The sequence below is a fragment of the Ailuropoda melanoleuca genome, chromosome 1, assembly GCF_002007445.2.
Source record: "Ailuropoda melanoleuca isolate Jingjing chromosome 1, ASM200744v2, whole genome shotgun sequence".
In the NCBI taxonomy this organism is placed as follows: Eukaryota; Metazoa; Chordata; class Mammalia; order Carnivora; family Ursidae; genus Ailuropoda; species Ailuropoda melanoleuca.
The window spans coordinates 53,692,822-53,702,760 of record NC_048218.1 but is presented as its reverse complement, the minus strand read 5'-3'; the positions used below and the strand labels follow the sequence as shown (position 1 = coordinate 53,702,760).

General features: G+C 37.1%; 2 pseudogenes; both read left to right on the top strand.

Moving 5' to 3' along the window:
- The first annotated feature begins 483 nt into the window (after window positions 1-483).
- On the top strand, window positions 484-872 carry LOC117804028 (annotated as a pseudogene).
- Window positions 873-3,164: 2,292 nt separating this feature from the next.
- LOC100475755 lies at window positions 3,165-3,497 on the top strand (annotated as a pseudogene).
- The last annotated feature ends 6,442 nt before the right edge of the window (window positions 3,498-9,939 follow it).

Below are 9,939 nucleotides of genomic sequence, written 5' to 3'. Positions count from 1 at the left end.
AGACTAGAATGCATAGGTGAGGTAGGTGATGAAGTCAAAAAGGCATTAGTAAGAATTTATAGGACTTGGTAGCTGAAAGTGTAGAAGGGAAAATTAAAGATAAATTTGTGATTTAAAACCAACATGTATAATGCTGGATTTATTTAAAGAAAGAAGCAAGGCAGGATCAAGCACTGATTCTAGGAGCAGGAAAGTGATATATGCTGCTATCAAAATGTTGAGATTATATGCAATTGATGAATTGCTGAACTCTACATCTGACACTAATAATGTACTATATGTTGGCTAACTGAATTTAAATAAATAAATAAATTAGCTGCTTGAACATTTGGGCTTTTGAATTATGATTCGGACCTTAAGAGACAGCGTTGAGAGACTAAGCGCTGGAGTTACAAGATTTGATATCACGCTCTGGATCTTCTAAATTGTATGGCCTTGGGCATGTCACAGACTCGTTGTGCTTCATTTTATTTACTGTTAAAAATGGAGATTAAAAGTGTATTTCAGTCCTCCGTGGGAGCCATGGAGGAGCAGCCACCATGGCTCTTCACTACCCCATGGCCATGGGCCTCAACAAGGACCATGGGCCTCAACAAGGGCCACAAGGTGACTAAGAATGGGAGCAAGCTGGGGCACAGCCATCGCTGCCAGCACCTCACCAAACACACCAGGTTCGTGCGGGACATGATCCAGGACGTGTGCAGCTTCACCCCATACAAACGGCATGCATGGCGCAGCTCAAGGTCTCCAAGGGCAATCGGGCCCTCAGGTTCATCAAGAAAAGGATGGGCACATACATCTGTGCCAAAAGGAAGAGAGAGGATCTGACTAACGTCCTAGCAGCCATGAGGAGAGCAGCAGCCAAGGACTGAACCCCTCCCTTCTGTATGCAATAGAGCCTTTTGGGGGGAAAAAGTGTATTTCAATCTATAAAATTCAACAAATCCAAGATTTTACTGTTGATAATGCCTGCATAAAAGCAACAGTTGAAGCCATTATTAAAGTGAAAGACTAGAAGGAGTCTAAAGAGGGGTTAAGGCAATTGATAAATGGAAAAAGGAATTCCAGCCATCATATGGAATTTCATTTGTTGATACTTGTTTTTATAGTTTCATGACCCACACATATATACCTACACAATATATGGCTTGATTTTGTTTTTGAAGTTCTTAAAACGAACACCATAGAGTAGGTCATCTTCTAAGATTTGCTTTATTGCCTTATTCACCTCAGATTATGATGCTAAGTTCATCCACGATGTTTAATTACAGATCAATTTTTATTGCTGCATGCTATTACATTTTATAAAAATCCCATAAAATAGTTATTCATTCTACTGTATATGGATGCTTTTGCTGTCTCCAGTTTTTTGCTATTATGAACAGTGATATGATGAACAGTTTTGTTACATCTTCTAGCACATCTTCTGCAAGAATGTCCCCTGGGTATATACCTGAGGATGCTATGTATCCAGAAATATTCAACTTTATAAAACAATGCTCGAATTGTTTTACAAAGTGGTCATGTCATTTTATACTCTTAACAGCAGTGTATAAAAGATCCATGTCCTCTCCAAATGACAGTTCCATAAGATTTCTTAAATTCTACTGGTGAGTGATGGAGAATGACATCTCATCATGTTCTTTATCAACACTCTCCCAATTACTAGTAAAGTTGGGTGATTTTTCAGAAATTTATTGGCTATACACATCTTTTGCGATGTGTCTATTAATATTCTTGTCCATTTATTAATTTTCTATATTATTTTAATTTATACTACCTATGTATACTTGATCATGTCTTCTGCTGACTATAAGAATTTCAAATAACTTCTTACACTCTCCTCACTCTCCTTAAAGTGCATTGTGAGAAACGAAGGCTCTTAATTCTCACATTATATGTTTGTTCAGATTTTTTAAGTTTTGTGGTTTTGAAGGCTTTTATAAAATATTTTCTGACCCAAAGGCATGCAATTATATTTTCTTCTAAAAGTTTTAAAGTCTTTGATTTTGCTTTTTAAGATTCTTAATCCAGGGACGCCTGGGTGGCTCAGTCAGTTAAGCATCTGCCTTTGGCTCAGGTCATGATCCCAGGGTCCTGGGATTGAGTCCCACATGGGGCTCTCTCCTCAGCAGGGGAGCCTGCTTCTCCCTCTGCCTCTGCCTGCCACTCCCCCTACTTGTGCTCTCTCTCTCTCTCTGACAATTAAATAAATAAAATCTTAAAAAAAAAATAAAGCTCGTAATCCATATAAAGCTGATCTTTGTAGAGTTTGTGTGATATACACAATCTCATTTTTTCCTCATTAATGACCCATTTTTAGCTCTATTTATTGAATATTTCTTCCCTTCCTCAGGAATCTGAAGTAAATCTCAGTGATACATCAAAGTTTTATCTAAACAGAACTACCATATGATCTAGCAATTCCACTTCTGGGTAATTATCCAAAGAAAATGAAAACACTAATTAAAAAGATCTATACACCCCTATGTTCATTGCAGCATTATTTACAATAGCCAAGATATGGAAGCAACTCAAGTTCCCCTGATAGATGAATGGCTGAAGAAACATACACACACACACACACACACACACACACACACACACACACACTAGACTATTACGCAGCCATAAAAAAGAACGAAATCTTGCCATTTGAGAGAACATGAATGGAACTGGAGGGTATTATGCTGAGTGAAATAAGTCAGATAAGAAAAGACAAATAATATGATTTCATTTGCATACACAATCTAAAAGCAAAACAAATGAAACAAACAAAATAGAAACAGACTCATAGATACCGGAAACAATCTGGTGGTTGCCAAAATAGGGGAAGAGGACTAAGAGGTACAAACTTCCAGTTGTAAAATAAGTTAAGTCACAGGAATGTNATAATGTACTATATGTTGGCTAACTGAATTTAAATAAATAAATAAATTAGCTGCTTGAACATTTGGGCTTTTGAATTATGATTCGGACCTTAAGAGACAGCGTTGAGAGACTAAGCGCTGGAGTTACAAGATTTGATATCACGCTCTGGATCTTCTAAATTGTATGGCCTTGGGCATGTCACAGACTCGTTGTGCTTCATTTTATTTACTGTTAAAAATGGAGATTAAAAGTGTATTTCAGTCCTCCGTGGGAGCCATGGAGGAGCAGCCACCATGGCTCTTCACTACCCCATGGCCATGGGCCTCAACAAGGACCATGGGCCTCAACAAGGGCCACAAGGTGACTAAGAATGGGAGCAAGCTGGGGCACAGCCATCGCTGCCAGCACCTCACCAAACACACCAGGTTCGTGCGGGACATGATCCAGGACGTGTGCAGCTTCACCCCATACAAACGGCATGCATGGCGCAGCTCAAGGTCTCCAAGGGCAATCGGGCCCTCAGGTTCATCAAGAAAAGGATGGGCACATACATCTGTGCCAAAAGGAAGAGAGAGGATCTGACTAACGTCCTAGCAGCCATGAGGAGAGCAGCAGCCAAGGACTGAACCCCTCCCTTCTGTATGCAATAGAGCCTTTTGGGGGGAAAAAGTGTATTTCAATCTATAAAATTCAACAAATCCAAGATTTTACTGTTGATAATGCCTGCATAAAAGCAACAGTTGAAGCCATTATTAAAGTGAAAGACTAGAAGGAGTCTAAAGAGGGGTTAAGGCAATTGATAAATGGAAAAAGGAATTCCAGCCATCATATGGAATTTCATTTGTTGATACTTGTTTTTATAGTTTCATGACCCACACATATATACCTACACAATATATGGCTTGATTTTGTTTTTGAAGTTCTTAAAACGAACACCATAGAGTAGGTCATCTTCTAAGATTTGCTTTATTGCCTTATTCACCTCAGATTATGATGCTAAGTTCATCCACGATGTTTAATTACAGATCAATTTTTATTGCTGCATGCTATTACATTTTATAAAAATCCCATAAAATAGTTATTCATTCTACTGTATATGGATGCTTTTGCTGTCTCCAGTTTTTTGCTATTATGAACAGTGATATGATGAACAGTTTTGTTACATCTTCTAGCACATCTTCTGCAAGAATGTCCCCTGGGTATATACCTGAGGATGCTATGTATCCAGAAATATTCAACTTTATAAAACAATGCTCGAATTGTTTTACAAAGTGGTCATGTCATTTTATACTCTTAACAGCAGTGTATAAAAGATCCATGTCCTCTCCAAATGACAGTTCCATAAGATTTCTTAAATTCTACTGGTGAGTGATGGATAATGACATCTCATCATGTTCTTTATCAACACTCTCCCAATTACTAGTAAAGTTGGGTGATTTTTCAGAAATTTATTGGCTATACACATCTTTTGCGATGTGTCTATTAATATTCTTGTCCATTTATTAATTTTCTATATTATTTTAATTTATACTACCTATGTATACTTGATCATGTCTTCTGCTGACTATAAGAATTTCAAATAACTTCTTACACTCTCCTCACTCTCCTTAAAGTGCATTGTGAGAAACAAAGGCTCTTAATTCTCACATTATATGTTTGTTCAGATTTTTTAAGTTTTGTGCTTTTGAAGGCTTTTATAAAATATTTTCTGACCCAAAGGCATGCAATTATATTTTCTTCTAAAAGTTTTAAAGTCTTTGATTTTGCTTTTTAAGATTCTTAATCCAGGGACGCCTGGGTGGCTCAGTCAGTTAAGCATCTGCCTTTGGCTCAGGTCATGATCCCAGGGTCCTGGGATTGAGTCCCACATGGGGCTCTCTGCTCAGCNTCCCAGGGTCCTGGGATTGAGTCCCACATGGGGCTCTCTCCTCAGCAGGGGAGCCTGCTTCTCCCTCTGCCTCTGCCTGCCACTCCCCCTACTTGTGCTCTCTCTCTCTCTCTGACAATTAAATAAATAAAATCTTAAAAAAAAAATAAAGCTCGTAATCCATATAAAGCTGATCTTTGTAGAGTTTGTCTGATATACACAATCTCATTTTTTCCTCATTAATGACCCATTTTTAGCTCTATTTATTGAATATTTCTTCCCTTCCTCAGGAATCTGAAGTAAATCTCAGTGATACATCAAAGTTTTATCTAAACAGAACTACCATATGATCTAGCAATTCCACTTCTGGGTAATTATCCAAAGAAAATGAAAACACTAATTAAAAAGATCTATACACCCCTATGCTCATTGCAGCATTATTTACAATAGCCAAGATATGGAAGCAACTCAAGTTCCCCTGATAGATGAATGGCTGAAGAACATACACACACACACACACACACACACACACACACACACACACACTAGACTATTACGCAGCCATAAAAAAGAACGAAATCTTGCCATTTGAGAGAACATGAATGGGACTGGAGGGTATTATGCTGAGTGAAATAAGTCAGATAAGAAAAGACAAATAATATGATTTCATTTGCATACACAATCTAAAAGCAAAACAAATGAAACAAACAAAATAGAAACAGACTCATAGATACCGGAAACAATCTGGTGGTTGCCAAAATAGGGGAAGAGGACTAAGAGGTACAAACTTCCAGTTGTAAAATAAGTTAAGTCACAGGAATGTAACGAAAATGAAACCAAAGTTTGATCTAAGAATGAGTCTTTTCTTGGATCTCAATTTAGTTCCTGTAGTTGGTTTTGTTCTCTCCCCAAAGCAGTATCGTTCTGCCTTGATTAATGTGCGACACAGGGCAATTTCTCCCAAACTTCTTCTTTTTTTTTTATTAATACATATGAACCCATTTTGTGTCAAGTATTATTGCTGATTCTACAGATGAGGAAACCATGGCAAAGTAAGGTTAAGTAACATGTTTAAGTTACAGTGAGCAGGTGGGATTGTAAGGTAGGCAGTCTGGCTCCCAAGAACATTATTATCATTAACATGCTATACTGCTTCTTTGTCTCCAGAAATGCTTTGGTTATTTTTGGTCTTTTGCTTTCATATAGATTTAATAATCAACTTACCAAGTGCTAAGAACAACCCTTCCATGATTTTGTGATTCTTACCAAAGTCCGTTCTATACACACATACACAATTATTTTGGTATAATCAACATTAACATTTCTGCTGCAAAAACATACTTAGGAATATTATTGGGAAAAGCAGGATAAGTAGTAACATAAATTTCTTCTGATCAGTTCAGATCCAGTTTTGCTGCCAAATGAGTTTGGTGCCAAATGGATGAAAAAATCTTGCTGTTTAGACCTCTTCAGATCTTTGGAATTGTGGGATGTGCCATTGCCATTTAATAAATGAGGGGGGAAAGTCTCTGGGAGGTTAAATAATTAGATCAAATCAACCTGCATTCTTAGTTGATAAAACTGCCTGTAGTTTGCTCCAGGCTTTTTTTTCCCCCCCAAAGAAATGTTTTTATATGAATTTTAAACCTCAAAGTAAGAATATAGCATTTTCCTTTGGATCTGGATCTATAATGACTCCAGATATCTGCTTAATTTACCTTGTTCACTAACCTTTCCCTGACTGATTATCTGTTCTTTTTTTATTCATCCACATCCAAGCATCCTCTGCTAGCTAGTCTGTCAGAAACCAATGAAACAAAATATAATTGCTAAGTAAGTAATGAAAATGCCTTTGGAGCCTGCATCTAAGACAAAAGATGAATAGATGTCAAGCCCATTCACAGAATTTTATTTAATCTACAATTCTAATTCTAGATTTTGTAACTTAAGTAAAGGCCTATTTTAGGTAGTTTACCCTTAATTTGTTCACATTTCCAAACTAAAATTCTGCTTTCTTTCCCATTCTCTCATTCCCTGTCTTTTAATTGATTTTTCTGTGTCAAGTTATTAAAGTTGTCCCCTTTTAAAGCAGTAACTTATTTTTCCATTAAGGTGAGCTGGTTTTGTAGCCTCTTACATTAGAAAAAGAGCATTATTCATGAGTCACCGTTCATTTGTCTAGTGCCTGGCACATTGTAGGTATTCAATAAATGCTTGATAAATGAATAAAATAGAATGGCCTCTTAAAATGTTGATGTCCATTCTTACCAAATTGAAGTTTAATTTAACAATAGCTTCAGGATTACATATTAAAGGTCCACGAAAAAGTAATAAATGGAAATACTTGTTATCCTGCTACAGACTGAAATATAGGTACTGAATTTTTCATTGAGATACAAGTGAAGCCCGAAATACAAATGGGTGCAAGGGCAGAAATATAATAGACATTCAATAACATTGTTGATTTAAATTGAATACCTGAAAGTGTTCAAACTTTAGCACTCATTCATATAACACCCTATAGCTCTAATTGATAATACCTGAACGTAATTATTATCATTCAGTTATATGATCTTGCCTACATTTTCTTATATCTTACCAATAAATTTACATCCCTTAGGCCCGTGTGCACAGAAGGGTATAAATCTATATAGCATACCTTAGACCAGCGGTTTCCAAACCACACTTTATTTGGAAAAAAAAAAAAACGGATCTCTGTGCCTGCAACATAATCTGTGAATGTGGGGCCTGGGATTCTATACTTTCTTTTTTATTTTAAAAGATTGATTGATTGATTGATTTTAGAGAGAGAAAGAGAGAGTGAGCATGCAAGTTGGGGGAGGGGCACAGGGAGAAGGAGAAGGAGGAGGCAGACTCCCCGCTGAGTTGGGAGCTCCCAGCGGCTCCACATGGGTCTCCACACAGAACTCAATCCCATGACCCCGAGATCATGACCTGAGATGAAATCAGGAGTCCATCGCTCAACTAACTGAGTCACCCAGGCACCCCTGGGGCACTATGCTTTCTAAAAGCTTCCTCAAATGATCACTAAGTGCCAGCTGGCATTGGCCTATGGAGCAATGTTTGGGAACCACTGTTTATGTCTTAAGTTGAAAAGCTATCTCCGTCACTCCATAGAATGCTACAGATCTATTCACTGGTACAGAGAGTTCTAAGATGCCTGGTTTGGATCATCCTTTTTAATCTTAGAGTGAAGAAAATCAGTTTGCAAATGCTATAAGAACAGGAGATATTCAATGTTGGTTCAGCATTCTAGGGAAGTAGAATAACAACATATGCTCCAAAGCTCTCTTCTGACTTTGACCCATGTCATGTGTAAGACCCTTCCAATCATTTGAGAAGGATCAGTGGGAAAGACAGTTTTGTTCAGATGGGCATTGATCTTAAGTAAGATCCTGAATCTGGTCCTCCTAGAAGTATTTGGGGCTCCTTTTAACATTGGAGTCATAAAATGCAATGTTTACTATAAAATTGGACCCCACCTTTCAAAATACACTTGTGGAAATTCACTACAGTCACAAGAGAAAACTGAGAAGAAAATCAGTTGAATGTTTTTGAAAAATTCATAATCACACTATCAGTAGATACCTTTGTTAACAGACTAGAATATTCTGGAAACATGCTATTCACTCCCCATCTGTTGTTTCCTGACATTGTTTAACCATGAGTGTCAGAGCAAATTGCATGAGCTGGTTTCATCTCACCCCTTCATTTGCCATGAAGTCACAAGCCTGTAGCTAGGCCCAAAGAAGGAACTTCCAGTCCCAGAATGACATCATTACCTGCACTGTGTTCCTGATGATTCAGCTCTGCCAGGGGATGCTATAAGAACCAGCCACAGTGCTTCTTCCTTCATCCAAAGAGTATACTATCTTCCCTAGAACGGATACAGCACACTGCAAAACAGAGAAAATTTGATGCTTCTTTCACAATACTTTTTCTCTTTGTCTGATTTTTATTAGATCCCAGAGCCATTTTTTCCTTTTGGAACTTCATTTTAAAAGTTGGTAGAAGGCCAAGAGAAAATGTTTCAAATGATATTCTCTTTTTAGCCTTTTTTCTCAAGATATACCCACTTCATAAAGCACCTATATCAAGTGCTGAAAGGACTACATTCACCTATCTGACTAAAATGTATTCTACTGCTTGGCCATAATCTCAAAGGTACATTCCAAGTGAGTTAAAATATTGATATTCAGATTACAGGATCAAGATAATCAGAATACTTAGTCTGCAATATCCAGGTATGAGTTTACATTATTCATATGTCTTTCCTATTGAATTTCAAGTACATTTTAACAACTACATGTCACATGATATTCTATGCATTTTAAAATTTCTTATCATCTTTAATAATCATAAAACTCCATATGTGTGCATATTTGAGTAGGCAGAGAAGATGGATGTAACTGCCTCCATATTATGGATGAGTAAACTGAGGTTCAGGAAGGGTTAGTGATTTACCTAAAGTCACCCCATCAGTCAGAGACAGACTGATAATCTAAATCCAGATTTTCTCACCCCAACTCTACAACTCCCTCCTCTACTTTCTACTCTCCCTTCTGTTGTGATGTTGATAATAAATAATCACATGTGAATTTGTCTTTGTCTTTCTAAAATGCATGATTCTGCCCATTGGTATTGTTTCAATTAAAGAAATAAACCGCCTTAGCTATTGGCTGTGTCCACTTTTCTTTGAACTCAAATGTTAACATTTAGATCATAGTTCCTTCCCCATCCTTTGCTTCACAACGTGGCAAAGCCCCAAGGTTGAGTTAGCGACCTGAAAATGTAATGTTAGCAGCTTTATGGAAGAAAGAATAAAGAGAAGTTGGACTGAACAAGATAAGACATTTAGTCATCTTTTTAAAAATGTGAATCCTGGCCCCCTTATATGAAAACTAAGTGAGAATTTAGATTTTAATTATAGACTTCTGCAAAGTTCACTCTTTGTACTAACCCAATAGGAAGCAGCTTTTTATAGATACCAATTTATTCAACTTTCTTTAACACTCCAAACTGAACAATCACTTTCATGGGGTTTTTTATTATTATTATTAAAAGTAGCTTCTTTTTGAGCTGCTGCTATAATAAATAAGGTAATGCTGACACTGGCTTGAAAGTTTTAGAACAATATAAACCCCCTGTGCTCAGGACTTAACTTACTGTGCGTAGTGTCA